Source organism: Argiope bruennichi, chromosome 4 (genome assembly GCF_947563725.1).
Source record: "Argiope bruennichi chromosome 4, qqArgBrue1.1, whole genome shotgun sequence".
NCBI lineage: Eukaryota > Metazoa > Arthropoda > Arachnida > Araneae > Araneidae > Argiope > Argiope bruennichi.
Window position 1 is genome coordinate 82,131,354 of NC_079154.1, and position 20,180 is coordinate 82,151,533.

Genomic DNA, 20,180 nt, shown 5'->3' on the forward strand with positions numbered 1-20,180 from the left:
ACATTTCCTCTACAAAAACGGAAAAGAAACAGATGAAAGCGAGAGGGAATAGGAACTTCCCGAGGTAAAAGAATCGGCCGCGAGAACGCGGTATTTCCGGAACTTTCCATTAAGCCACGCCCAACTCCAGGGTGGCGGTGTATGTAAAAATGACTTGCGTCGGCCGGGAGTCGAACCCGGGTCAACTGCTTGGAAGGCAGCTATGCTAACCGTTATACCACCGACGCGACGGAACGACTGACACATTTCCTCTACAAAAACGGAAAAGAAACAGATGAAAGCGAGAGGGAATAGGAACTTCCCGAGGTAAAAGAATAGGCCGCGAGAACGCGGTATTTCCGGAACTTTCCATTAAGCCACGCCCAACTCCAGGGTGGCGGTGTATGTAAAAATGACTTGCGTCGGCCGGGAGTCTAACCCGGGTCCACTGCTTGGAAGGCAGCTATGCTAACCGTTATACCACCGACGCGAAGGAACGACTGACACATTTCCTCTACAAAAACGGAAAAGAAACAGATGAAAGCGAGAGGGAATAGGAACTTCCCGAGGTAAAAGAATAGGCCGCGAGAACGCGGTATTTCCGGAACTTTCCATTAAGCCACGCCCAACTCCAGGGTGGCGGTGTATGTAAAAATGACTTGCGTCGGCCGGGAGTCGAACCCGGATCAACTGCTTGGAAGGCAGCTATGCTAACCGTTATACCACCGACGCGACGGAGCGACTGACACATTTCCTCTACAAAAACGGAAAAGAAACAGATGAAAGCGAGAGGGAATAGGAACTTCCCGAGGTAAAAGAATAGGCCGCGAGAACGCGGTATTTCCGGAACTTTCCATTAAGCCACGCCCAACTCCAGGGTGGCGGTGTATGTAAAAATGACTTACGTCGGCCGGGAGTCGAACCCGGGTCAACTGCTTGGAAGGCAGCTATGCTAACCGTTATACCACCGACGCGACGGAACGACTGACACATTTCCTCTACAAAAACGGAAAAGAAACAGATGAAAGAGAGAGGGAATAGGAACTTCCCGAGGTAAAAGAATAGGCCGCGAGAACGCGGTATTTCCGGAACTTTCCATTAAGCCACGCCCAACTCCAGGGTGGCGGTGTATGTAAAAATGACTTGCGTCGGCCGGGAGTCGAACCCGGGTCCACTGCTTGGAAGGCAGCTATGCTAACCGTTATACCACCGACGCGAAGGAACGACTGACACATTTCCTCTACAAAAACGGAAAAGAAACAGATGAAAGCGAGAGGGAATAGGAACTTCCCGAGGTAAAAGAATAGGCCGCGAGAACGCGGTATTTCCGGAACTTTCCATTAAGCCACGCCCAACTCCAGGGTGGCGGTGTATGTAAAAATGACTTGCGTCGGCCGGGAGTCGAACCCGGGTCAACTGCTTGGAAGGCAGCTATGCTAACTGTTATACCACCGACGCGACGGAACGACTGACACATTTCCTCTACAAAAACGGAAAAGAAACAGATGAAAGAGAGAGGGAATAGGAACTTCCCGAGGTAAAAGAATAGGCCGCGAGAACGCGGTATTTCCGGAACTTTCCATTAAGCCACGCCCAACTCCAGGGTGGCGGTGTATGTAAAAATGACTTGCGTCGGCCGGGAGTCGAACCCGGGTCAACTGCTTGGAAGGCAGCTATGCTAACCGTTATACCACCGACGCGACGGAACGACTGTCACATTTCCTCTACAAAAACGGAAAAGAAACAGATGAAAGCGAGAGGGAATAGGAACTTCCCGAGGTAAAAGAACAGGCCGCGAGAACGCGGTATTTCCGGAACTTTCCATTAAGCCACGCCCAACTACAGGGTGGCGGTGTATGTAAAAATGACTTGCGTCGGCCGGGAGTCGAACCCGGGTCAACTGCTTGGAAGGCAGCTATGCTAACCGTTATACCACCGACGCGACGGAACGACTGACACATTTCCTCTACAAAAACGGAAAAGAAACAGATGAAAGCGAGAGGGAATAGGAACTTCCCGAGGTAAAAGAATAGGCCGCGAGAACGCGGTATTTCCGGAACTTTCCATTAAGCCACGCCCAACTCCAGGGTGGCGGTGTATGTAAAAATGACTTGCGTCGGCCGGGAGTCGAACCCGGGTCAACTGCTTGGAAGGCAGCTATGCTAACCGTTATACCACCGACGCGACGGAACGACTGACACATTTCCTCTACAAAAACGGAAAAGAAACAGATGAAAGCGAGAGGGAATAGGAACTTCCCGAGGTAAAAGAATAGGCCGCGAGAACGCGGTATTTCCGGAATTTTCCATTAAGCCACGCCCAACTCCAGGGTGGCGGTGTATGTAAAAATGACTTGCGTCGGCCGGGAGTCGAACCCGGGTCAACTGCTTGGAAGGCAGCTATGCTAACCGTTATACCACCGACGCGACGGAACGACTGTCACATTTCCTCTACAAAAACGGAAAAGAAACAGATGAAAGCGAGAGGGAATAGGAACTTCCCGAGGTAAAAGAATAGGCCGCGAGAACGCGGTATTTCCGGAACTTTCCATTAAGCCACGCCCAACTCCAGGGTGGCGGTGTATGTAAAAATGACTTGCGTCGGCCGGGAGTTGAACCCGGGTCAACTGCTTGGAAGGCAGCTATGCTAACCGTTATACCACCGATGCGACGGAACGACTGACACATTTCCTCTACAAAAACGGAAAAGAAACAGATGAAAGCGAGAGGGAATAGGAACTTCCCGAGGTAAAAGAATAGGCCGCGAGAACGCGGTATTTCCGGAACTTTCCATTAAGCCACGCCCAACTCCAGGGTGGCGGTGTATGTAAAAATGACTTGCGTCGGCCGGGAGTCGAACCCGGGTCCACTGCTTGGAAGGCAGCTATGCTAACCGTTATACCACCGACGCGAAGGAACGACTGACACATTTCCTCTACAAAAACGGAAAAGAAACAGATGAAAGCGAGAGGGAATAGGAACTTCCCGAGGTAAAAGAATAGGCCGCGAGAACGCGGTATTTCCGGAACTTTCCATTAAGCCACGCCCAACTCCAGGGTGGCGGTGTATGTAAAAATGACTTGCGTCGGCCGGGAGTCGAACCCGGGTCAACTGCTTGGAAGGCAGCTATGCTAACCGTTATACCACCGACGCGACGGAACGACTGACACATTTCCTCTACAAAAACGGAAAAGAAACAGATGAAAGCGAGAGGGAATAGGAACTTCCCGAGGTAAAAGAATAGGCCGCGAGAACGCGGTATTTCCGGAACTTTCCATTAAGCCACGCCCAACTCCAGGGTGGCGGTGTATGTAAAAATGACTTGCGTCGGCCGGGAGTCGAACCCGGGTCAACTGCTTGGAAGGCAGCTATGCTAACCGTTATACCACCGACGCGACGGAACGACTGACACATTTCCTCTACAAAAACGGAAAAGAAACAGATGAAAGCGAGAGGGAATAGGAACTTCCCGAGGTAAAAGAATAGGCCGCGAGAACGCGGTATTTCCGGAACTTTCCATTAAGCCACGCCCAACTCCAGGGTGGCGGTGTATGTAAAAATGACTTGCGTCGGCCGGGAGTTGAACCCGGGTCAACTGCTTGGAAGGCAGCTATGCTAACCGTTATACCACCGATGCGACGGAACGACTGACACATTTCCTCTACAAAAACGGAAAAGAAACAGATGAAAGCGAGAGGGAATAGGAACTTCCCGAGGTAAAAGAATAGGCCGCGAGAACGCGGTATTTCCGGAACTTTCCATTAAGCCACGCCCAACTCCAGGGTGGCGGTGTATGTAAAAATGACTTGCGTCGGCCGGGAGTTGAACCCGGGTCCACTGCTTGGAAGGCAGCTATGCTAACCGTTATACCACCGACGCGAAGGAACGACTGACACATTTCCTCTACAAAAACGGAAAAGAAACAGATGAAAGCGAGAGGGAATAGGAACTTCCCGAGGTAAAAGAATAGGCCGCGAGAACGCGGTATTTCCGGAACTTTCCATTAAGCCACGCCCAACTCCAGGGTGGCGGTGTATGTAAAAATGACTTGCGTCGGCCGGGAGTCGAACCCGGGTCAACTGCTTGGAAGGCAGCTATGCTAACCGTTATACCACCGACGCGACGGAACGACTGACACATTTCCTCTACAAAAACGGAAAAGAAACAGATGAAAGCGAGAGGGAATAGGAACTTCCCGAGGTAAAAGAATAGGCCGCGAGAACGCGGTATTTCCGGAACTTTCCATTAAGCCACGCCCAACTCCAGGGTGGCGGTGTATGTAAAAATGACTTGCGTCGGCCGGGAGTCGAACCCGGGTCAACTGCTTGGAAGGCAGCTATGCTAACCGTTATACCACCGACGCGACGGAACGACTGACACATTTCCTCTACAAAAACGGAAAAGAAACAGATGAAAGCGAGAGGGAATAGGAACTTCCCGAGGTAAAAGAATAGGCCGCGAGAACGCGGTATTTCCGGAACTTTCCATTAAGCCACGCCCAACTCCAGGGTGGCGGTGTATGTAAAAATGACTTGCGTCGGCCGGGAGTCGAACCCGGGTCCACTGCTTGGAAGGCAGCTATGCTAACCGTTATACCACCGACGCGAAGGAACGACTGACACATTTCCTCTACAAAAACGGAAAAGAAACAGATGAAAGCGAGAGGGAATAGGAACTTCCCGAGGTAAAAGAATAGGCCGCGAGAACGCGGTATTTCCGGAACTTTCCATTAAGCCACGCCCAACTCCAGGGTGGCGGTGTATGTAAAAATGACTTGCGTCGGCCGGGAGTCGAACCCGGGTCAACTGCTTGGAAGGCAGCTATGCTAACCGTTATACCACCGACGCGACGGAACGACTGACACATTTCCTCTACAAAAACGGAAAAGAAACAGATGAAAGCGAGAGGGAATAGGAACTTCCCGAGGTAAAAGAATAGGCCGCGAGAACGCGGTATTTCCGGAACTTTCCATTAAGCCACGCCCAACTCCAGGGTGGCGGTGTATGTAAAAATGACTTGCGTCGGCCGGGAGTCGAACCCGGGTCAACTGCTTGGAAGGCAGCTATGCTAACCGTTATACCACCGACGCGACGGAACGACTGACACATTTCCTCTACAAAAACGGAAAAGAAACAGATGAAAGCGAGAGGGAATAGGAACTTCCCGAGGTAAAAGAATAGGCCGCGAGAACGCGGTATTTCCGGAACTTTCCATTAAGCCACGCCCAACTCCAGGGTGGCGGTGTATGTAAAAATGACTTGCGTCGGCCGGGAGTCGAACCCGGGTCAACTGCTTGGAAGGCAGCTATGCTAACCGTTATACCACCGACGCGACGGAACGACTGTCACATTTCCTCTACAAAAACGGAAAAGAAACAGATGAAAGCGAGAGGGAATAGGAACTTCCCGAGGTAAAAGAACAGGCCGCGAGAACGCGGTATTTCCGGAACTTTCCATTAAGCCACGCCCAACTACAGGGTGGCGGTGTATGTAAAAATGACTTGCGTCGGCCGGGAGTCGAACCCGGGTCAACTGCTTGGAAGGCAGCTATGCTAACCGTTATACCACCGACGCGACGGAACGACTGACACATTTCCTCTACAAAAACGGAAAAGAAACAGATGAAAGCGAGAGGGAATAGGAACTTCCCGAGGTAAAAGAATAGGCCGCGAGAACGCGGTATTTCCGGAACTTTCCATTAAGCCACGCCCAACTCCAGGGTGGCGGTGTATGTAAAAATGACTTGCGTCGGCCGGGAGTCGAACCCGGGTCAACTGCTTGGAAGGCAGCTATGCTAACCGTTATACCACCGACGCGACGGAACGACTGACACATTTCCTCTACAAAAACGGAAAAGAAACAGATGAAAGCGAGAGGGAATAGGAACTTCCCGAGGTAAAAGAATAGGCCGCGAGAACGCGGTATTTCCGGAATTTTCCATTAAGCCACGCCCAACTCCAGGGTGGCGGTGTATGTAAAAATGACTTGCGTCGGCCGGGAGTCGAACCCGGGTCAACTGCTTGGAAGGCAGCTATGCTAACCGTTATACCACCGACGCGACGGAACGACTGTCACATTTCCTCTACAAAAACGGAAAAGAAACAGATGAAAGCGAGAGGGAATAGGAACTTCCCGAGGTAAAAGAACAGGCCGCGAGAACGCGGTATTTCCGGAACTTTCCATTAAGCCACGCCCAACTACAGGGTGGCGGTGTATGTAAAAATGACTTGCGTCGGCCGGGAGTCGAACCCGGGTCAACTGCTTGGAAGGCAGCTATGCTAACCGTTATACCACCGACGCGACGGAACGACTGACACATTTCCTCTACAAAAACGGAAAAGAAACAGATGAAAGCGAGAGGGAATAGGAACTTCCCGAGGTAAAAGAATAGGCCGCGAGAACGCGGTATTTCCGGAACTTTCCATTAAGCCACGCCCAACTCCAGGGTGGCGGTGTATGTAAAAATGACTTGCGTCGGCCGGGAGTCGAACCCGGGTCAACTGCTTGGAAGGCAGCTATGCTAACCGTTATACCACCGACGCGACGGAACGACTGACACATTTCCTCTACAAAAACGGAAAAGAAACAGATGAAAGCGAGAGGGAATAGGAACTTCCCGAGGTAAAAGAATAGGCCGCGAGAACGCGGTATTTCCGGAACTTTCCATTAAGCCACGCCCAACTCCAGGGTGGCGGTGTATGTAAAAATGACTTGCGTCGGCCGGGAGTTGAACCCGGGTCAACTGCTTGGAAGGCAGCTATGCTAACCGTTATACCACCGATGCGACGGAACGACTGACACATTTCCTCTACAAAAACGGAAAAGAAACAGATGAAAGCGAGAGGGAATAGGAACTTCCCGAGGTAAAAGAATAGGCCGCGAGAACGCGGTATTTCCGGAACTTTCCATTAAGCCACGCCCAACTCCAGGGTGGCGGTGTATGTAAAAATGACTTGCGTCGGCCGGGAGTCGAACCCGGGTCCACTGCTTGGAAGGCAGCTATGCTAACCGTTATACCACCGACGCGAAGGAACGACTGACACATTTCCTCTACAAAAACGGAAAAGAAACAGATGAAAGCGAGAGGGAATAGGAACTTCCCGAGGTAAAAGAATAGGCCGCGAGAACGCGGTATTTCCGGAACTTTCCATTAAGCCACGCCCAACTCCAGGGTGGCGGTGTATGTAAAAATGACTTGCGTCGGCCGGGAGTCGAACCCGGGTCAACTGCTTGGAAGGCAGCTATGCTAACCGTTATACCACCGACGCGACGGAACGACTGACACATTTCCTCTACAAAAACGGAAAAGAAACAGATGAAAGCGAGAGGGAATAGGAACTTCCCGAGGTAAAAGAATAGGCCGCGAGAACGCGGTATTTCCGGAACTTTCCATTAAGCCACGCCCAACTCCAGGGTGGCGGTGTATGTAAAAATGACTTGCGTCGGCCGGGAGTCGAACCCGGGTCAACTGCTTGGAAGGCAGCTATGCTAACCGTTATACCACCGACGCGACGGAACGACTGACACATTTCCTCTACAAAAACGGAAAAGAAACAGATGAAAGCGAGAGGGAATAGGAACTTCCCGAGGTAAAAGAATAGGCCGCGAGAACGCGGTATTTCCGGAACTTTCCATTAACCACGCCCAACTCCAGGGTGGCGGTGTATGTAAAAATGACTTGCGTCGGCCGGGAGTTGAACCCGGGTCAACTGCTTGGAAGGCAGCTATGCTAACCGTTATACCACCGATGCGACGGAACGACTGACACATTTCCTCTACAAAAACGGAAAAGAAACAGATGAAAGCGAGAGGGAATAGGAACTTCCCGAGGTAAAAGAATAGGCCGCGAGAACGCGGTATTTCCGGAACTTTCCATTAAGCCACGCCCAACTCCAGGGTGGCGGTGTATGTAAAAATGACTTGCGTCGGCCGGGAGTTGAACCCGGGTCCACTGCTTGGAAGGCAGCTATGCTAACCGTTATACCACCGACGCGAAGGAACGACTGACACATTTCCTCTACAAAAACGGAAAAGAAACAGATGAAAGCGAGAGGGAATAGGAACTTCCCGAGGTAAAAGAATAGGCCGCGAGAACGCGGTATTTCCGGAACTTTCCATTAAGCCACGCCCAACTCCAGGGTGGCGGTGTATGTAAAAATGACTTGCGTCGGCCGGGAGTCGAACCCGGGTCAACTGCTTGGAAGGCAGCTATGCTAACCGTTATACCACCGACGCGACGGAACGACTGACACATTTCCTCTACAAAAACGGAAAAGAAACAGATGAAAGCGAGAGGGAATAGGAACTTCCCGAGGTAAAAGAATAGGCCGCGAGAACGCGGTATTTCCGGAACTTTCCATTAAGCCACGCCCAACTCCAGGGTGGCGGTGTATGTAAAAATGACTTGCGTCGGCCGGGAGTCGAACCCGGGTCAACTGCTTGGAAGGCAGCTATGCTAACCGTTATACCACCGACGCGACGGAACGACTGACACATTTCCTCTACAAAAACGGAAAAGAAACAGATGAAAGCGAGAGGGAATAGGAACTTCCCGAGGTAAAAGAATAGGCCGCGAGAACGCGGTATTTCCGGAACTTTCCATTAAGCCACGCCCAACTCCAGGGTGGCGGTGTATGTAAAAATGACTTGCGTCGGCCGGGAGTCGAACCCGGGTCCACTGCTTGGAAGGCAGCTATGCTAACCGTTATACCACCGACGCGAAGGAACGACTGACACATTTCCTCTACAAAAACGGAAAAGAAACAGATGAAAGCGAGAGGGAATAGGAACTTCCCGAGGTAAAAGAATAGGCCGCGAGAACGCGGTATTTCCGGAACTTTCCATTAAGCCACGCCCAACTCCAGGGTGGCGGTGTATGTAAAAATGACTTGCGTCGGCCGGGAGTCGAACCCGGGTCAACTGCTTGGAAGGCAGCTATGCTAACCGTTATACCACCGACGCGACGGAACGACTGACACATTTCCTCTACAAAAACGGAAAAGAAACAGATGAAAGCGAGAGGGAATAGGAACTTCCCGAGGTAAAAGAATAGGCCGCGAGAACGCGGTATTTCCGGAACTTTCCATTAAGCCACGCCCAACTCCAGGGTGGCGGTGTATGTAAAAATGACTTGCGTCGGCCGGGAGTCGAACCCGGGTCAACTGCTTGGAAGGCAGCTATGCTAACCGTTATACCACCGACGCGACGGAACGACTGACACATTTCCTCTACAAAAACGGAAAAGAAACAGATGAAAGCGAGAGGGAATAGGAACTTCCCGAGGTAAAAGAATAGGCCGCGAGAACGCGGTATTTCCGGAACTTTCCATTAAGCCACGCCCAACTCCAGGGTGGCGGTGTATGTAAAAATGACTTGCGTCGGCCGGGAGTCGAACCCGGGTCAACTGCTTGGAAGGCAGCTATGCTAACCGTTATACCACCGACGCGACGGAACGACTGACACATTTCCTCTACAAAAACGGAAAAGAAACAGATGAAAGCGAGAGGGAATAGGAACTTCCCGAGGTAAAAGAATAGGCCGCGAGAACGCGGTATTTCCGGAACTTTCCATTAAGCCACGCCCAACTCCAGGGTGGCGGTGTATGTAAAAATGACTTGCGTCGGCCGGGAGTCGAACCCGGGTCCACTGCTTGGAAGGCAGCTATGCTAACCGTTATACCACCGACGCGAAGGAACGACTGACACATTTCCTCTACAAAAACGGAAAAGAAACAGATGAAAGCGAGAGGGAATAGGAACTTCCCGAGGTAAAAGAATAGGCCGCGAGAACGCGGTATTTCCGGAACTTTCCATTAAGCCACGCCCAACTCCAGGGTGGCGGTGTATGTAAAAATGACTTGCGTCGGCCGGGAGTCGAACCCGGGTCAACTGCTTGGAAGGCAGCTATGCTAACCGTTATACCACCGACGCGACGGAACGACTGACACATTTCCTCTACAAAAACGGAAAAGAAACAGATGAAAGCGAGAGGGAATAGGAACTTCCCGAGGTAAAAGAATAGGCCGCGAGAACGCGGTATTTCCGGAACTTTCCATTAAGCCACGCCCAACTCCAGGGTGGCGGTGTATGTAAAAATGACTTGCGTCGGCCGGGAGTCGAACCCGGGTCAACTGCTTGGAAGGCAGCTATGCTAACCGTTATACCACCGACGCGACGGAACGACTGACACATTTCCTCTACAAAAACGGAAAAGAAACAGATGAAAGCGAGAGGGAATAGGAACTTCCCGAGGTAAAAGAATAGGCCGCGAGAACGCGGTATTTCCGGAACTTTCCATTAAGCCACGCCCAACTCCAGGGTGGCGGTGTATGTAAAAATGACTTGCGTCGGCCGGGAGTCGAACCCGGGTCAACTGCTTGGAAGGCAGCTATGCTAACCGTTATACCACCGACGCGACGGAACGACTGACACATTTCCTCTACAAAAACGGAAAAGAAACAGATGAAAGCGAGAGGGAATAGGAACTTCCCGAGGTAAAAGAATAGGCCGCGAGAACGCGGTATTTCCGTAACTTTCCATTAAGCCACGCCCAACTCCAGGGTGGCGGTGTATGTAAAAATGACTTGCGTCGGCCGGGAGTCGAACCCGGGTCAACTGCTTGGAAGGCAGCTATGCTAACCGTTATACCACCGACGCGACGGAACGACTGACACATTTCCTCTACAAAAACGGAAAAGAAACAGATGAAAGCGAGAGGGAATAGGAACTTCCCGAGGTAAAAGAACAGGCCGCGAGAACGCGGTATTTCCGGAACTTTCCATTAAGCCACGCCCAACTCCAGGGTGGCGGTGTATGTAAAAATGACTTGCGTCGGCCGGGAGTCGAACCCGGGTCAACTGCTTGGAAGGCAGCTATGCTAACCGTTATACCACCGACGCGACGGAACGACTGACACATTTCCTCTACAAAAACGGAAAAGAAACAGATGAAAGCGAGAGGGAATAGGAACTTCCCGAGGTAAAAGAATAGGCCGCGAGAACGCGGTATTTCCGGAACTTTCCATTAAGCCACGCCCAACTCCAGGGTGGCGGTGTATGTAAAAATGACTTGCGTCGGCCGGGAGTCGAATCCGGGTCAACTGCTTGGAAGGCAGCTATGCTAACCGTTATACCACCGACGCGACGGAACGAATGACACATTTCCTCTTCAAAAACGGAAAAGAAACAGGTGAAAGCGAGAGGGAATAGGAACTTCCCGAGGTAAAAGAGTAGGCCGCGAGAACGCGTTATTTCCGGAACTTTCCATTAAGCCACGCCCAACTCCAGGGTGGCGGTGTATGTAAAATTGACTTGCGTCGGCCGGGAGTCGAACCCGGGTCAACTGCTTGGAAGGCAGCTATGCTAACCGTTATACCACCGACGCGACGGAACGACTGACACATTTCCTCTACAAAAACGGAAAAGAAACAGATGAAAGCGAGAGGGAATAGGAACTTCCCGAGGTAAAAGAATAGGCCGCGAGAACGCGGTATTTCCGGAACTTTCCATTAAGCCACGCCCAACTCCAGGGTGGCGGTGTATGTAAAAATGACTTGCGTCGGCCGGGAGTTGAACCCGGGTCAACTGCTTGGAAGGCAGCTATGCTAACCGTTATACCACCGATGCGACGGAACGACTGATACATTTCCTCTACAAAAACGGAAAAGAAAAAAATGAAAGCGAGAGGGAATAGGAACTTCCCGAGGTAAAAGAATAGGCCGCGAGAACGCGGTATTTCCGGAACTTTCCATTAAGCCACGCCCAACTCCAGGGTGGCGGTGTATGTAAAAATGACTTGCGTCGGCCGGGAGTCGAACCCGGGTCCACTGCTTGGAAGGCAGCTATGCTAACCGTTATACCACCGACGCGAAGGAACGACTGACACATTTCCTCTACAAAAACGGAAAAGAAACAGATGAAAGCGAGAGGGAATAGGAACTTCCCGAGGTAAAAGAATAGGCCGCCAGAACGCGGTATTTCCGGAACTTTCCATTAAGCCACGCCCAACTCCAGGGTGGCGGTGTATGTAAAAATGACTTGCGTCGGCCGGGAGTCGAACCCGGCTCCACTGCTTGGAAGGCAGCTATGCTAACCGTTATACCACCGACGCGACGGAACGACTGACACATTTCCTCTACAAAAACGGAAAAGAAACAGATGAAAGCGAGAGTTAATAGGAACTTCCCGAGGTAAAAGAATAGGCCGCGAGAACGCGGTATTTCCGGAACTTTCCATTAAGCCACGCCCAACTCCAGGGTGGCGGTGTATGTAAAAATGACTTGCGTCGGCCGGGAGTCGAACCCGGGTCAACTGCTTGGAAGGCAGCTATGCTAACCGTTATACCACCGACGCGACGGAACGACTGACACATTTCCTCTACAAAAACGGAAAAGAAACAGATGAAAGCGAGAGGGAATAGGAACTTCCCGAGGTAAAAGAATAGGCCGCGAGGACGCGGTATTTCCGGAACTTTCCATTAAGCCACGCCCAACTCCAGGGTGGCGGTGTATGTAAAAATGACTTGCGTCGGCCGGGAGTCGAACACGGGTCAACTGCTTGGAAGGCAGCTATGCTAACCGTTATACCACCGACGCGACGGAACGACTGACACATTTCCTCTACAAAAACGGAAAAGAAACAGATGAAAGAGAGAGGGAATAGGAACTTCCCGAGGTAAAAGAATAGGCCGCGAGAACGCGGTATTTCCGGAACTTTCCATTAAGCCACGCCCAACTCCAGGGTGGCGGTGTATGTAAAAATGACTTGCGTCGGCCGGGAGTCGAACCCGGGTCAACTGCTTGGAAGGCAGCTATGCTAACCGTTATACCACCGACGCGACGGAACGACTGACACATTTCCTCTAAAAAACGGAAAAGAAACAGATGAAAGCGAGAGGGAATAGGAACTTCCCGAGGTAAAAGAATAGGCCGCGAGAACGCGGTATTTCCGGAACTTTCCATTAAGCCACGCCCAACTCCAGGGTGGCGGTGTATGTAAAAATGACTTGCGTCGGCCGGGAGTCGAATCCGGGTCAACTGCTTGGAAGGCAGCTATGCTAACCGTTATACCACCGACGCGACGGAACGACTGACACATTTCCTCTACAAAAACGGAAAAGAAACAGATGAAAGCGAGAGGGAATAGGAACTTCCCGAGGTAAAAGAATAGGCCGCGAGAACGCGGTATTTCCGGAACTTTCCATTCAGCCACGCCCAACTCCAGGGTGGCGGTGTATGTAAAAATGACTTGCGTCGGCCGGGAGTCGAACCCGGGTCAACTGCTTGGAAGGCAGCCATGCTTACCGTTATACCACTGACGCGACGGAACGTCTGACACATTTCCTCTACAAAAACGGAAAAGAAACAGATGAAAGCGAGAGGGAATAGGAACTTCCCGAGGTAAAAGAATAGGCCGCGAGAACGCGGTATTTCCGGAACTTTCGATTAAGCCACGCCCAACTCCAGGGTGGCGGTGTATGTAAAAATGACTTGCGTCGGCCGGGAGTCGAACCCGGGTCAACTGCTTGGAAGGCAGCTATGCTAACCGTTATACCACCGACGCGACGGAATGACTGACACATTTCCTCTACAAAAACGGAAAAGAAAAAAATGAAAGCGAGAGGGAATAGGAACTTCCCGAGGTAAAAGAATAGGCCGCGAGAACGCGGTATTTCCGGAACTTTCCATTAAGCCACGCCCAACTCCAGGGTGGCGGTGTATGTAAAAATGACTTGCGTCGGCCGGGAGTCGAACCCGGGTCAACTGCTTGGAAGGCAGCTATGCTAACCGTTATACCACCGGCGCGACGGAACGACTGACACATTTCCTCTACAAAAACGGAAAAGAAACAGATGAAAGCGAGAGGGAATAGGAACTTCCCGAGGTAAAAGAATAGGCCGCGAGAACGCGGTATTTCCGGAACTTTCCATTAAGCCACGCCCAACTCCAGGGTGGCGGTGTATGTAAAAATGACTTGCGTCGGCCGGGAGTCGAACCCGGCTCCACTGCTTGGAAGGCAGCTATGCTAACCGTTATACCACCGACGCGAAGGAACGACTGACACATTTCCTCTACAAAAACGGAAAAGAAACAGATGAAAGCGAGAGGGAATAGGAACTTCCCGACGTAAAAGAATAGGCCGCGAGAACGCGGTATTTCCGGAACTTTCCATTAAGCCACGCCCAACTCCAGGGTGGCGGTGTATGTAAAAATGACTTGCGTCGGCCGGGAGTCGAACCCGGTTCAACTGCTTGGAAGGCAGCTATGCTAACCGTTATACCACCGACGCGACGGAACGTCTGACACATTTCCTCTACAAAAACGGAAAAGAAACAGATGAAAGCGAGAGGGAATAGGAACTTCCCGAGGTAAAAGAATAGGCCACGAGAACGCGGTATTTCCGGAACTTTCCATTAAGCCACGCCCAACTCCAGGGTGGCGGTGTATGTAAAAATGACTTGCGTCGGCCGGGAGTCGAACCCGGGTCAACTGCTTGGAAGGCAGCTATGCTAACCGTTATACCACCGACGCGACGGAACGACTGACACATTTCCTCTACAAAAACGGAAAAGAAACAGATGAAAGCGAGAGGGAATAGGAACTTCCCGAGGTAAAAGAATAGGCCGCGAGAACGCGGTATTTCCGGAACTTTCCATTAAGCTACGCCCAACTCCAGGGTGGCGGTGTATGTAAAAATGACTTGCGTCGGCCGGGAGTCGAACCCGGGTCAACTGCTTGGAAGGCAGCTATGCTAACCGTTATACCACCGACGCGACGGAACGACTGACACATTTCCTCTACAAAAACGGAAAAGAAACAGATGAAAGCGAGAGGGAATAGGAACTTCCCGAGGTAAAAGAATAGGCCGCGAGAACGTGGTATTTCCGGAACTTTCCATTAAGCCACGCCCAACTCCAGGGTGGCGGTGTATGTAAAAATGACTTGCGTCGGCCGGGAGTCGAACCCGGGTCAACTGCTTGGAAGGCAGCTATGCTAACCGTTATACCACCGACGCGACGGAACGACTGACACATTTCCTCTACAAAAACGGAAAAGAAACAGATGAAAGCGAGAGGGAATAGGAACTTCCCGAGGTAAAAGAACAGGCCGCGAGAACGCGGTATTTCCGGAACTTTCCATTAAGCCACGCCCAACTCCAGGGTGGCGGTGTATGTAAAAATGACTTGCGTCGGCCGGGAGTCGAACCCGGGTCAACTGCTTGGAAGGCAGCTATGCTAACCGTTATACCACCGACGCGACGGAACGACTGACACATTTCCTCTACAAAAACGGAAAAGAAACAGATGAAAGCGAGAGGGAATAGGAACTTCCCGAGGTAAAAGAATAGGCCGCGAGAACGCGGTATTTCCGGAACTTTCCATTAAGCCACGCCCAACTCCAGGGTGGCGGTGTATGTAAAAATGACTTGCGTCGGCCGGGAGTCGAATCCGGGTCAACTGCTTGGAAGGCAGCTATGCTAACCGTTATACCACCGACGCGACGGAACGACTGACACATTTCCTCTACAAAAACGGAAAAGAAACAGATGAAAGCGAGAGGGAATAGGAACTTCCCGAGGTAAAAGAATAGGCCGCGAGAACGCGGTATTTCCGGAATTTTCCATTAAGCCACGCCAAACTCCAGGGTGGCGGTGTATGTAAAAATGACTTGTGTCGGCCGGGAGTCGAACCCGGGTCAACTGCTTGGAAGGCAGCTATGCTAACCGTTATACCACCGACGCGACGGAACGTCTGACACATTTCCTCTACAAAAACGAAAAAGAAACAGATGAAAGCGAGAGGGAATAGGAACTTCCCGAGGTAAAAGAATAGGCCGCGAGAACGCGGTATTTCCGGAACTTTCCATTCAGCCACGCCCAACTCCAGGGTGGCGGTGTATGTAAAAATGACTTGTGTCGGCCGGGAGTCGAACCCGGGTCAACTGCTTGGAAGGCAGCTATGCTTACCGTTATACCACCGACGCGACGGAACGACTGACACATTTCCTCTACAAAAACGGAAAAGAAACAGATGAAAGCGAGAGGGAATAGGAACTTCCCGAGGTAAAAGAATAGGCCGCGAGAACGCGGTATTTCCGGAACTTTCCATTAAGCCACGCCCAATTCCAGGGTGGCGGTGTATGTAAAAAAGACTTGCGTCGGCCGGGAGTCGAACCCGGGTCAACTGCTTGGAAGGCAGCTATGCTAACCGTTATACCACCGACGCGTCGGAACGACTGACACATTTCCTCTACAAAAACGGAAAAGAAACAGATGAAAGCGAGAGGGAATAGGAACTTCCCGAGGTAAAAGAATAGGCCGCGAGAACGCGGTATTTCCGGAACTTTCCATTAAGCCACGCCCAACTCCAGGGTGGCGGTGTATGTAAAAATGACTTGCGTCGGCCGGGAGTCGAACCCGGGTCAACTGCTTGGAAGGCAGCTATGCTAACCGTTATACCACCGACGCGACGGAACGACTGACACATTTCCTCTACAAAAACGGAAAAGAAACAGATGAAAGCGAGAGGGAATAGGAACTTCCCGAGGTAAAAGAATAGGCCGCGAGAACGCGGTATTTCCGGAATTTTCCATTAAGCCACGCCAAACTCCAGGGTGGCGGTGTATGTAAAAATGACTTGTGTCGGCCGGGAGTCGAACCCGGGTCAACTGCTTGGAAGGCAGCTACGCTAACCGTTATACCACCGACGCGACGGAACGACTGACACATTTCCTCTACAAAAACGGAAAAGAAACAGATGAAAGCGAGAGGGAATAGGAACTTCCCGAGGTAAAAGAATAGGCCGCGAGAACGCGGTATTTCCGGAACTTTCCATTAAGCCACGTCCAACTCCAGGGTGGCGGTGTATGTAAAAATGACTTACGTCGGCCGGGAGTCGAACCCGGGTCAACTGCTTGGAAGGCAGCTATGCTAACCGTTATACCACCGACGCGACGGAACGACTGACACATTTCCTCTACAAAAACGGAAAAGAAACAGATGAAAGCGAGAGGGAATAGGAACTTCCCGAGGTAAAAGAATAGGCCGCGAGAACGCGGTATTTCCGGAACTTTCCATTAAGCCACGCCCAACTCCAGGGTGGCGGTGTATGTAAAAATGATTTGCGTCGGCCGGGAGTCGAACCCGGGTCAACTGCTTGGAAGGCAGCTATGCTAACCGTTATACCACCGACGCGACGGAACGTCTGACACATTTCCTCTACAAAAACGGAAAAGAAACAGATGAAAGCGAGAGGGAATAGGAACTTCCCGAGGTAAAAGAGTAGGCCGCGAGAACGCGTTATTTCCGGAACTTTCCATTAAGCCACGCCCAACTCCAGGGTGGCGGTGTATGTAAAAATGACTTGCGTCGGCCGGGAGTCGAACCCGGGTCAACTGCTTGGAAGGCAGCTATGCTAACCGTTATACCACCGACGCGACGGAACGTCTGACACATTTCCTCTACAAAAACGGAAAAGAAACAGATGAAAGCGAGAGGGAATAGGAACTTCCCGAGGTAAAAGAGTAGGCCGCGAGAACGCGTTATTTCCGGAACTTTCCATTAAGCCACGCCCAACTCCAGGGTGGCGGTGTATGTAAAAATGACTTGCGTCGGCCGGGAGTCGAACCCGGGTCAACTGCTTGGAAGGCAGCTATGCTAACCGTTATACCACCGACGCGACGGAACGACTGACACATTTCCTCTACAAAAACGGAAAAGAAACAGATGAAAGCGAGAGGGAATAGGAACTTCCCGAGGTAAAAGAATAGGCCGCGAGAACGCGGTATTTCCGGAACTTTCCATTAAGCCACGCCCAACTCCAGGGTGGCGGTGTATGTAAAAATGACTTGCGTCGGCCGGGAGTCGAACCCGGGTCCACTGCTTGGAAGGCAGCTATGCTAACCGTTATACCACCGACGCGAAGGAACGACTGACACATTTCCTCTACAAAAACGGAAAAGAAACAGATGAAAGCGAGAGGGAATAGGAACTTCCCGAGGTAAAAGAATAGGCCGCGAGAACGCGGTATTTCCGGAACTTTCCATTAAGCCACGCCCAACTCCAGGGTGGCGGTGTATGTAAAAATGACTTGCGTCGGCCGGGAGTCGAACCCGGGTCAACTGCTTGGAAGGCAGCTATGCTAACCGTTATACCACCGACGCGACGGAACGACTGACACATTTCCTCTACAAAAACGGAAAAGAAACAGATGAAAGCGAGAGGGAATAGGAACTTCCCGAGGTAAAAGAATAGGCCGCGAGAACGCGGTATTTCCGGAACTTTCCATTAAGCCACGCCCAACTCCAGGGTGGCGGTGTATGTAAAAATGACTTGCGTCGGCCGGGAGTTGAATCCGGGTCAACTGCTTGGAAGGCAGCTATGCTAACCGTTATACCACCGACGCGACGGAACGACTGACACATTTCCTCTTCAAAAACGGAAAAGAAACAGGTGAAAGCGAGAGGGAATAGGAACTAACCGAGGTAAAAGAGTAGGCCGCGAGAACGCGTTATTTCCGGAACTTTCCATTAAGCCACGCCCAACTCCAGGGTGGCGGTGTATGTAAAATTGACTTGCGTCGGCCGGGAGTCGAACCCGGGTCAACTGCTTGGAAGGCAGCTATGCTAACCGTTATACCACCGACGCGACGGAACGACTGACACATTTCCTCTACAAAAACGGAAAAGAAACAGATGAAAGCGAGAGGGAATAGGAACTTCCCGAGGTAAAAGAATAGGCCGCGAGAACGCGGTATTTCCGGAACTTTCCATTAAGCCACGCCCAACTCCAGGGTGGCGGTGTATGTAAAAATGACTTGCGTCGGCCGGGAGTCGAACCCGGGTCAACTGCTTGGAAGGCAGCTATGCTAACCGTTATACCACCGACGCGACGGAACGACAGACACATTTCCTCTACAAAAACGGAAAAGAAACAGATGAAAGCGAGAGGGAATAGGAACTTCCCGAGGTAAAAGAATAGGCCGCGAGGACGCGGTATTTCCGGAACTTTCCATTAAGCCACGCCCAACTCCAGGGTGGCGGTGTATGTAAAAATGACTTGCGTCGGCCGGGAGTCGAACCCGGGTCAACTGCTTGGAAGGCAGCTATGCTAACCGTTATACCACCGACGCGACGGAACGACTGACACATTTCCTCTACAAAAACGGAAAAGAAACAGATGAAAGCGAGAGGGAATAGGAACTTCCCGAGGTAAAAGAATAGGCCGCGAGAATGCGGTATTTCCGGAACTTTCCATTAAGCCACGCTCAACTCCAGGGTGGCGGTGTATGTAAAAATGACTTGCGTCGGCCGGGAGTCGAACCCGGGTCAACTGCTTGGAAGGCAGCTATGCTAACCGTTATACCACCGACGCGACGGAACGACTGACACATTTCCTCTACAAAAACGGAAAAGAAACAGATGAAAGCGAGAGGGAATAGGAACTTCCCGAGGTAAAAGTATAGGCCGCGAGAACGCGGTATTTCCGGAACTTTCCATTAAGCCACGCCCAACTCCAGGGTGGCGGTGTATGTAAAAATGACTTGCGTCGGCCGGGAGTCGAACCCGGGTCAACTGCTTGGAAGGCAGCTATGCTAACCGTTATACCACCGACGCGACGGAACGACTGACACATTTCCTCTACAAAAACGGAAAAGAAACAGATGAAAGCGAGAGGGAATAGGAACTTCCCGAGGTAAAAGAATAGGCCGCGAGAACGCGGTATTTCCGGAACTTTCCATTAAGCCACGCCCAACTCCAGGGTGGCGGTGTATGTAAAAATGACTTGCGTCGGCCGGGAGTCGAACCCGGGTCAACTGCTTGGAAGGCAGCTATGCTAACCGTTATACCACCGACGCGACGGAACGACTGACACATTTCCTCTACAAAAACGGAAAAGAAACAGATGAAAGCGAGAGGGAATAGGAACTTCCCGAGGTAAAAGAATAGGCCGCGAGAACGCGGTATTTCCGGAACTTTCCATTAAGCCACGCCCAACTCCAGGGTGGCGGTGTATGTAAAAATGACTTGCGTCGGCCGGGAGTCGAACCCGGGTCCACTGCTTGGAAGGCAGCTATGCTAACCGTTATACCACCGACGCGAAGGAACGACTGACACATTTCCTCTACAAAAACGGAAAAGAAACAGATGAAAGCGAGAGGGAATAGGAACTTCCCGAGGTAAAAGAATAGGCCGCGAGAACGCGGTATTT

At 51.4% G+C, this 20,180-nt stretch overlaps 83 non-coding genes across 83 annotated transcripts; all 83 read right to left on the minus strand.

Annotated features, from left to right (window-relative positions):
- Window positions 1–155: 155 nt before the first annotated feature.
- On the minus strand, window positions 156–227 carry Trnag-ucc (transfer RNA glycine (anticodon UCC)). The gene has a single exon. It is a non-coding gene; the product is annotated as a tRNA-Gly (tRNA).
- Window positions 228–397: 170 nt separating this feature from the next.
- Trnag-ucc (transfer RNA glycine (anticodon UCC)) lies at window positions 398–469 on the minus strand. Its single transcript has one exon. It is a non-coding gene; the product is annotated as a tRNA-Gly (tRNA).
- Window positions 470–639: 170 nt separating this feature from the next.
- Window positions 640–711, minus strand: Trnag-ucc (transfer RNA glycine (anticodon UCC)). The gene has a single exon. It is a non-coding gene; the product is annotated as a tRNA-Gly (tRNA).
- A 170-nt stretch (window positions 712–881) lies between these two features.
- On the minus strand, window positions 882–953 carry Trnag-ucc (transfer RNA glycine (anticodon UCC)). The gene has a single exon. It is a non-coding gene; the product is annotated as a tRNA-Gly (tRNA).
- Window positions 954–1,123: 170 nt separating this feature from the next.
- Trnag-ucc (transfer RNA glycine (anticodon UCC)) lies at window positions 1,124–1,195 on the minus strand. Its single transcript has one exon. It is a non-coding gene; the product is annotated as a tRNA-Gly (tRNA).
- Window positions 1,196–1,365: 170 nt separating this feature from the next.
- Trnag-ucc (transfer RNA glycine (anticodon UCC)) lies at window positions 1,366–1,437 on the minus strand. Its single transcript has one exon. It is a non-coding gene; the product is annotated as a tRNA-Gly (tRNA).
- A 170-nt stretch (window positions 1,438–1,607) lies between these two features.
- Window positions 1,608–1,679, minus strand: Trnag-ucc (transfer RNA glycine (anticodon UCC)). Its single transcript has one exon. It is a non-coding gene; the product is annotated as a tRNA-Gly (tRNA).
- Window positions 1,680–1,849: 170 nt separating this feature from the next.
- Window positions 1,850–1,921, minus strand: Trnag-ucc (transfer RNA glycine (anticodon UCC)). The gene has a single exon. It is a non-coding gene; the product is annotated as a tRNA-Gly (tRNA).
- A 170-nt stretch (window positions 1,922–2,091) lies between these two features.
- Window positions 2,092–2,163, minus strand: Trnag-ucc (transfer RNA glycine (anticodon UCC)). Its single transcript has one exon. It is a non-coding gene; the product is annotated as a tRNA-Gly (tRNA).
- A 170-nt stretch (window positions 2,164–2,333) lies between these two features.
- Trnag-ucc (transfer RNA glycine (anticodon UCC)) lies at window positions 2,334–2,405 on the minus strand. The gene has a single exon. It is a non-coding gene; the product is annotated as a tRNA-Gly (tRNA).
- A 170-nt stretch (window positions 2,406–2,575) lies between these two features.
- Window positions 2,576–2,647, minus strand: Trnag-ucc (transfer RNA glycine (anticodon UCC)). Its single transcript has one exon. It is a non-coding gene; the product is annotated as a tRNA-Gly (tRNA).
- Window positions 2,648–2,817: 170 nt separating this feature from the next.
- Trnag-ucc (transfer RNA glycine (anticodon UCC)) lies at window positions 2,818–2,889 on the minus strand. Its single transcript has one exon. It is a non-coding gene; the product is annotated as a tRNA-Gly (tRNA).
- A 170-nt stretch (window positions 2,890–3,059) lies between these two features.
- Trnag-ucc (transfer RNA glycine (anticodon UCC)) lies at window positions 3,060–3,131 on the minus strand. The gene has a single exon. It is a non-coding gene; the product is annotated as a tRNA-Gly (tRNA).
- Window positions 3,132–3,301: 170 nt separating this feature from the next.
- On the minus strand, window positions 3,302–3,373 carry Trnag-ucc (transfer RNA glycine (anticodon UCC)). The gene has a single exon. It is a non-coding gene; the product is annotated as a tRNA-Gly (tRNA).
- Window positions 3,374–3,543: 170 nt separating this feature from the next.
- Window positions 3,544–3,615, minus strand: Trnag-ucc (transfer RNA glycine (anticodon UCC)). The gene has a single exon. It is a non-coding gene; the product is annotated as a tRNA-Gly (tRNA).
- A 170-nt stretch (window positions 3,616–3,785) lies between these two features.
- Window positions 3,786–3,857, minus strand: Trnag-ucc (transfer RNA glycine (anticodon UCC)). The gene has a single exon. It is a non-coding gene; the product is annotated as a tRNA-Gly (tRNA).
- Window positions 3,858–4,027: 170 nt separating this feature from the next.
- Trnag-ucc (transfer RNA glycine (anticodon UCC)) lies at window positions 4,028–4,099 on the minus strand. The gene has a single exon. It is a non-coding gene; the product is annotated as a tRNA-Gly (tRNA).
- Window positions 4,100–4,269: 170 nt separating this feature from the next.
- On the minus strand, window positions 4,270–4,341 carry Trnag-ucc (transfer RNA glycine (anticodon UCC)). Its single transcript has one exon. It is a non-coding gene; the product is annotated as a tRNA-Gly (tRNA).
- Window positions 4,342–4,511: 170 nt separating this feature from the next.
- Trnag-ucc (transfer RNA glycine (anticodon UCC)) lies at window positions 4,512–4,583 on the minus strand. The gene has a single exon. It is a non-coding gene; the product is annotated as a tRNA-Gly (tRNA).
- A 170-nt stretch (window positions 4,584–4,753) lies between these two features.
- Window positions 4,754–4,825, minus strand: Trnag-ucc (transfer RNA glycine (anticodon UCC)). The gene has a single exon. It is a non-coding gene; the product is annotated as a tRNA-Gly (tRNA).
- Window positions 4,826–4,995: 170 nt separating this feature from the next.
- Trnag-ucc (transfer RNA glycine (anticodon UCC)) lies at window positions 4,996–5,067 on the minus strand. Its single transcript has one exon. It is a non-coding gene; the product is annotated as a tRNA-Gly (tRNA).
- Window positions 5,068–5,237: 170 nt separating this feature from the next.
- On the minus strand, window positions 5,238–5,309 carry Trnag-ucc (transfer RNA glycine (anticodon UCC)). The gene has a single exon. It is a non-coding gene; the product is annotated as a tRNA-Gly (tRNA).
- Window positions 5,310–5,479: 170 nt separating this feature from the next.
- Window positions 5,480–5,551, minus strand: Trnag-ucc (transfer RNA glycine (anticodon UCC)). Its single transcript has one exon. It is a non-coding gene; the product is annotated as a tRNA-Gly (tRNA).
- Window positions 5,552–5,721: 170 nt separating this feature from the next.
- On the minus strand, window positions 5,722–5,793 carry Trnag-ucc (transfer RNA glycine (anticodon UCC)). Its single transcript has one exon. It is a non-coding gene; the product is annotated as a tRNA-Gly (tRNA).
- Window positions 5,794–5,963: 170 nt separating this feature from the next.
- Trnag-ucc (transfer RNA glycine (anticodon UCC)) lies at window positions 5,964–6,035 on the minus strand. Its single transcript has one exon. It is a non-coding gene; the product is annotated as a tRNA-Gly (tRNA).
- A 170-nt stretch (window positions 6,036–6,205) lies between these two features.
- On the minus strand, window positions 6,206–6,277 carry Trnag-ucc (transfer RNA glycine (anticodon UCC)). The gene has a single exon. It is a non-coding gene; the product is annotated as a tRNA-Gly (tRNA).
- A 170-nt stretch (window positions 6,278–6,447) lies between these two features.
- Window positions 6,448–6,519, minus strand: Trnag-ucc (transfer RNA glycine (anticodon UCC)). Its single transcript has one exon. It is a non-coding gene; the product is annotated as a tRNA-Gly (tRNA).
- Window positions 6,520–6,689: 170 nt separating this feature from the next.
- Trnag-ucc (transfer RNA glycine (anticodon UCC)) lies at window positions 6,690–6,761 on the minus strand. The gene has a single exon. It is a non-coding gene; the product is annotated as a tRNA-Gly (tRNA).
- Window positions 6,762–6,931: 170 nt separating this feature from the next.
- Window positions 6,932–7,003, minus strand: Trnag-ucc (transfer RNA glycine (anticodon UCC)). The gene has a single exon. It is a non-coding gene; the product is annotated as a tRNA-Gly (tRNA).
- A 170-nt stretch (window positions 7,004–7,173) lies between these two features.
- On the minus strand, window positions 7,174–7,245 carry Trnag-ucc (transfer RNA glycine (anticodon UCC)). The gene has a single exon. It is a non-coding gene; the product is annotated as a tRNA-Gly (tRNA).
- A 170-nt stretch (window positions 7,246–7,415) lies between these two features.
- Trnag-ucc (transfer RNA glycine (anticodon UCC)) lies at window positions 7,416–7,487 on the minus strand. The gene has a single exon. It is a non-coding gene; the product is annotated as a tRNA-Gly (tRNA).
- A 169-nt stretch (window positions 7,488–7,656) lies between these two features.
- Trnag-ucc (transfer RNA glycine (anticodon UCC)) lies at window positions 7,657–7,728 on the minus strand. The gene has a single exon. It is a non-coding gene; the product is annotated as a tRNA-Gly (tRNA).
- A 170-nt stretch (window positions 7,729–7,898) lies between these two features.
- On the minus strand, window positions 7,899–7,970 carry Trnag-ucc (transfer RNA glycine (anticodon UCC)). Its single transcript has one exon. It is a non-coding gene; the product is annotated as a tRNA-Gly (tRNA).
- A 170-nt stretch (window positions 7,971–8,140) lies between these two features.
- Window positions 8,141–8,212, minus strand: Trnag-ucc (transfer RNA glycine (anticodon UCC)). Its single transcript has one exon. It is a non-coding gene; the product is annotated as a tRNA-Gly (tRNA).
- Window positions 8,213–8,382: 170 nt separating this feature from the next.
- Trnag-ucc (transfer RNA glycine (anticodon UCC)) lies at window positions 8,383–8,454 on the minus strand. Its single transcript has one exon. It is a non-coding gene; the product is annotated as a tRNA-Gly (tRNA).
- Window positions 8,455–8,624: 170 nt separating this feature from the next.
- On the minus strand, window positions 8,625–8,696 carry Trnag-ucc (transfer RNA glycine (anticodon UCC)). Its single transcript has one exon. It is a non-coding gene; the product is annotated as a tRNA-Gly (tRNA).
- A 170-nt stretch (window positions 8,697–8,866) lies between these two features.
- Trnag-ucc (transfer RNA glycine (anticodon UCC)) lies at window positions 8,867–8,938 on the minus strand. Its single transcript has one exon. It is a non-coding gene; the product is annotated as a tRNA-Gly (tRNA).
- A 170-nt stretch (window positions 8,939–9,108) lies between these two features.
- Trnag-ucc (transfer RNA glycine (anticodon UCC)) lies at window positions 9,109–9,180 on the minus strand. Its single transcript has one exon. It is a non-coding gene; the product is annotated as a tRNA-Gly (tRNA).
- Window positions 9,181–9,350: 170 nt separating this feature from the next.
- On the minus strand, window positions 9,351–9,422 carry Trnag-ucc (transfer RNA glycine (anticodon UCC)). Its single transcript has one exon. It is a non-coding gene; the product is annotated as a tRNA-Gly (tRNA).
- Window positions 9,423–9,592: 170 nt separating this feature from the next.
- Window positions 9,593–9,664, minus strand: Trnag-ucc (transfer RNA glycine (anticodon UCC)). Its single transcript has one exon. It is a non-coding gene; the product is annotated as a tRNA-Gly (tRNA).
- A 170-nt stretch (window positions 9,665–9,834) lies between these two features.
- Window positions 9,835–9,906, minus strand: Trnag-ucc (transfer RNA glycine (anticodon UCC)). The gene has a single exon. It is a non-coding gene; the product is annotated as a tRNA-Gly (tRNA).
- Window positions 9,907–10,076: 170 nt separating this feature from the next.
- Trnag-ucc (transfer RNA glycine (anticodon UCC)) lies at window positions 10,077–10,148 on the minus strand. Its single transcript has one exon. It is a non-coding gene; the product is annotated as a tRNA-Gly (tRNA).
- A 170-nt stretch (window positions 10,149–10,318) lies between these two features.
- Trnag-ucc (transfer RNA glycine (anticodon UCC)) lies at window positions 10,319–10,390 on the minus strand. Its single transcript has one exon. It is a non-coding gene; the product is annotated as a tRNA-Gly (tRNA).
- Window positions 10,391–10,560: 170 nt separating this feature from the next.
- Trnag-ucc (transfer RNA glycine (anticodon UCC)) lies at window positions 10,561–10,632 on the minus strand. The gene has a single exon. It is a non-coding gene; the product is annotated as a tRNA-Gly (tRNA).
- A 170-nt stretch (window positions 10,633–10,802) lies between these two features.
- Window positions 10,803–10,874, minus strand: Trnag-ucc (transfer RNA glycine (anticodon UCC)). Its single transcript has one exon. It is a non-coding gene; the product is annotated as a tRNA-Gly (tRNA).
- A 170-nt stretch (window positions 10,875–11,044) lies between these two features.
- On the minus strand, window positions 11,045–11,116 carry Trnag-ucc (transfer RNA glycine (anticodon UCC)). Its single transcript has one exon. It is a non-coding gene; the product is annotated as a tRNA-Gly (tRNA).
- Window positions 11,117–11,286: 170 nt separating this feature from the next.
- On the minus strand, window positions 11,287–11,358 carry Trnag-ucc (transfer RNA glycine (anticodon UCC)). Its single transcript has one exon. It is a non-coding gene; the product is annotated as a tRNA-Gly (tRNA).
- A 170-nt stretch (window positions 11,359–11,528) lies between these two features.
- Trnag-ucc (transfer RNA glycine (anticodon UCC)) lies at window positions 11,529–11,600 on the minus strand. Its single transcript has one exon. It is a non-coding gene; the product is annotated as a tRNA-Gly (tRNA).
- Window positions 11,601–11,770: 170 nt separating this feature from the next.
- Trnag-ucc (transfer RNA glycine (anticodon UCC)) lies at window positions 11,771–11,842 on the minus strand. Its single transcript has one exon. It is a non-coding gene; the product is annotated as a tRNA-Gly (tRNA).
- A 170-nt stretch (window positions 11,843–12,012) lies between these two features.
- Window positions 12,013–12,084, minus strand: Trnag-ucc (transfer RNA glycine (anticodon UCC)). The gene has a single exon. It is a non-coding gene; the product is annotated as a tRNA-Gly (tRNA).
- Window positions 12,085–12,254: 170 nt separating this feature from the next.
- On the minus strand, window positions 12,255–12,326 carry Trnag-ucc (transfer RNA glycine (anticodon UCC)). Its single transcript has one exon. It is a non-coding gene; the product is annotated as a tRNA-Gly (tRNA).
- Window positions 12,327–12,496: 170 nt separating this feature from the next.
- Window positions 12,497–12,568, minus strand: Trnag-ucc (transfer RNA glycine (anticodon UCC)). The gene has a single exon. It is a non-coding gene; the product is annotated as a tRNA-Gly (tRNA).
- A 170-nt stretch (window positions 12,569–12,738) lies between these two features.
- Trnag-ucc (transfer RNA glycine (anticodon UCC)) lies at window positions 12,739–12,810 on the minus strand. Its single transcript has one exon. It is a non-coding gene; the product is annotated as a tRNA-Gly (tRNA).
- A 169-nt stretch (window positions 12,811–12,979) lies between these two features.
- On the minus strand, window positions 12,980–13,051 carry Trnag-ucc (transfer RNA glycine (anticodon UCC)). The gene has a single exon. It is a non-coding gene; the product is annotated as a tRNA-Gly (tRNA).
- A 170-nt stretch (window positions 13,052–13,221) lies between these two features.
- On the minus strand, window positions 13,222–13,293 carry Trnag-ucc (transfer RNA glycine (anticodon UCC)). The gene has a single exon. It is a non-coding gene; the product is annotated as a tRNA-Gly (tRNA).
- Window positions 13,294–13,463: 170 nt separating this feature from the next.
- Trnag-ucc (transfer RNA glycine (anticodon UCC)) lies at window positions 13,464–13,535 on the minus strand. The gene has a single exon. It is a non-coding gene; the product is annotated as a tRNA-Gly (tRNA).
- Window positions 13,536–13,705: 170 nt separating this feature from the next.
- Window positions 13,706–13,777, minus strand: Trnag-ucc (transfer RNA glycine (anticodon UCC)). Its single transcript has one exon. It is a non-coding gene; the product is annotated as a tRNA-Gly (tRNA).
- Window positions 13,778–13,947: 170 nt separating this feature from the next.
- Window positions 13,948–14,019, minus strand: Trnag-ucc (transfer RNA glycine (anticodon UCC)). The gene has a single exon. It is a non-coding gene; the product is annotated as a tRNA-Gly (tRNA).
- A 170-nt stretch (window positions 14,020–14,189) lies between these two features.
- On the minus strand, window positions 14,190–14,261 carry Trnag-ucc (transfer RNA glycine (anticodon UCC)). Its single transcript has one exon. It is a non-coding gene; the product is annotated as a tRNA-Gly (tRNA).
- Window positions 14,262–14,431: 170 nt separating this feature from the next.
- On the minus strand, window positions 14,432–14,503 carry Trnag-ucc (transfer RNA glycine (anticodon UCC)). Its single transcript has one exon. It is a non-coding gene; the product is annotated as a tRNA-Gly (tRNA).
- Window positions 14,504–14,673: 170 nt separating this feature from the next.
- On the minus strand, window positions 14,674–14,745 carry Trnag-ucc (transfer RNA glycine (anticodon UCC)). Its single transcript has one exon. It is a non-coding gene; the product is annotated as a tRNA-Gly (tRNA).
- Window positions 14,746–14,915: 170 nt separating this feature from the next.
- Window positions 14,916–14,987, minus strand: Trnag-ucc (transfer RNA glycine (anticodon UCC)). Its single transcript has one exon. It is a non-coding gene; the product is annotated as a tRNA-Gly (tRNA).
- Window positions 14,988–15,157: 170 nt separating this feature from the next.
- Trnag-ucc (transfer RNA glycine (anticodon UCC)) lies at window positions 15,158–15,229 on the minus strand. The gene has a single exon. It is a non-coding gene; the product is annotated as a tRNA-Gly (tRNA).
- Window positions 15,230–15,399: 170 nt separating this feature from the next.
- On the minus strand, window positions 15,400–15,471 carry Trnag-ucc (transfer RNA glycine (anticodon UCC)). Its single transcript has one exon. It is a non-coding gene; the product is annotated as a tRNA-Gly (tRNA).
- A 170-nt stretch (window positions 15,472–15,641) lies between these two features.
- Trnag-ucc (transfer RNA glycine (anticodon UCC)) lies at window positions 15,642–15,713 on the minus strand. The gene has a single exon. It is a non-coding gene; the product is annotated as a tRNA-Gly (tRNA).
- A 170-nt stretch (window positions 15,714–15,883) lies between these two features.
- Trnag-ucc (transfer RNA glycine (anticodon UCC)) lies at window positions 15,884–15,955 on the minus strand. The gene has a single exon. It is a non-coding gene; the product is annotated as a tRNA-Gly (tRNA).
- Window positions 15,956–16,125: 170 nt separating this feature from the next.
- Trnag-ucc (transfer RNA glycine (anticodon UCC)) lies at window positions 16,126–16,197 on the minus strand. The gene has a single exon. It is a non-coding gene; the product is annotated as a tRNA-Gly (tRNA).
- A 170-nt stretch (window positions 16,198–16,367) lies between these two features.
- On the minus strand, window positions 16,368–16,439 carry Trnag-ucc (transfer RNA glycine (anticodon UCC)). Its single transcript has one exon. It is a non-coding gene; the product is annotated as a tRNA-Gly (tRNA).
- Window positions 16,440–16,609: 170 nt separating this feature from the next.
- Trnag-ucc (transfer RNA glycine (anticodon UCC)) lies at window positions 16,610–16,681 on the minus strand. Its single transcript has one exon. It is a non-coding gene; the product is annotated as a tRNA-Gly (tRNA).
- A 170-nt stretch (window positions 16,682–16,851) lies between these two features.
- Window positions 16,852–16,923, minus strand: Trnag-ucc (transfer RNA glycine (anticodon UCC)). The gene has a single exon. It is a non-coding gene; the product is annotated as a tRNA-Gly (tRNA).
- Window positions 16,924–17,093: 170 nt separating this feature from the next.
- Trnag-ucc (transfer RNA glycine (anticodon UCC)) lies at window positions 17,094–17,165 on the minus strand. Its single transcript has one exon. It is a non-coding gene; the product is annotated as a tRNA-Gly (tRNA).
- A 170-nt stretch (window positions 17,166–17,335) lies between these two features.
- Trnag-ucc (transfer RNA glycine (anticodon UCC)) lies at window positions 17,336–17,407 on the minus strand. Its single transcript has one exon. It is a non-coding gene; the product is annotated as a tRNA-Gly (tRNA).
- A 170-nt stretch (window positions 17,408–17,577) lies between these two features.
- Window positions 17,578–17,649, minus strand: Trnag-ucc (transfer RNA glycine (anticodon UCC)). Its single transcript has one exon. It is a non-coding gene; the product is annotated as a tRNA-Gly (tRNA).
- A 170-nt stretch (window positions 17,650–17,819) lies between these two features.
- On the minus strand, window positions 17,820–17,891 carry Trnag-ucc (transfer RNA glycine (anticodon UCC)). The gene has a single exon. It is a non-coding gene; the product is annotated as a tRNA-Gly (tRNA).
- Window positions 17,892–18,061: 170 nt separating this feature from the next.
- Window positions 18,062–18,133, minus strand: Trnag-ucc (transfer RNA glycine (anticodon UCC)). Its single transcript has one exon. It is a non-coding gene; the product is annotated as a tRNA-Gly (tRNA).
- Window positions 18,134–18,303: 170 nt separating this feature from the next.
- Trnag-ucc (transfer RNA glycine (anticodon UCC)) lies at window positions 18,304–18,375 on the minus strand. The gene has a single exon. It is a non-coding gene; the product is annotated as a tRNA-Gly (tRNA).
- Window positions 18,376–18,545: 170 nt separating this feature from the next.
- Trnag-ucc (transfer RNA glycine (anticodon UCC)) lies at window positions 18,546–18,617 on the minus strand. The gene has a single exon. It is a non-coding gene; the product is annotated as a tRNA-Gly (tRNA).
- Window positions 18,618–18,787: 170 nt separating this feature from the next.
- Trnag-ucc (transfer RNA glycine (anticodon UCC)) lies at window positions 18,788–18,859 on the minus strand. The gene has a single exon. It is a non-coding gene; the product is annotated as a tRNA-Gly (tRNA).
- A 170-nt stretch (window positions 18,860–19,029) lies between these two features.
- Trnag-ucc (transfer RNA glycine (anticodon UCC)) lies at window positions 19,030–19,101 on the minus strand. The gene has a single exon. It is a non-coding gene; the product is annotated as a tRNA-Gly (tRNA).
- A 170-nt stretch (window positions 19,102–19,271) lies between these two features.
- Trnag-ucc (transfer RNA glycine (anticodon UCC)) lies at window positions 19,272–19,343 on the minus strand. Its single transcript has one exon. It is a non-coding gene; the product is annotated as a tRNA-Gly (tRNA).
- Window positions 19,344–19,513: 170 nt separating this feature from the next.
- On the minus strand, window positions 19,514–19,585 carry Trnag-ucc (transfer RNA glycine (anticodon UCC)). Its single transcript has one exon. It is a non-coding gene; the product is annotated as a tRNA-Gly (tRNA).
- Window positions 19,586–19,755: 170 nt separating this feature from the next.
- Trnag-ucc (transfer RNA glycine (anticodon UCC)) lies at window positions 19,756–19,827 on the minus strand. The gene has a single exon. It is a non-coding gene; the product is annotated as a tRNA-Gly (tRNA).
- A 170-nt stretch (window positions 19,828–19,997) lies between these two features.
- Window positions 19,998–20,069, minus strand: Trnag-ucc (transfer RNA glycine (anticodon UCC)). Its single transcript has one exon. It is a non-coding gene; the product is annotated as a tRNA-Gly (tRNA).
- Between the last annotated feature and the right edge of the window lie 111 nt (window positions 20,070–20,180).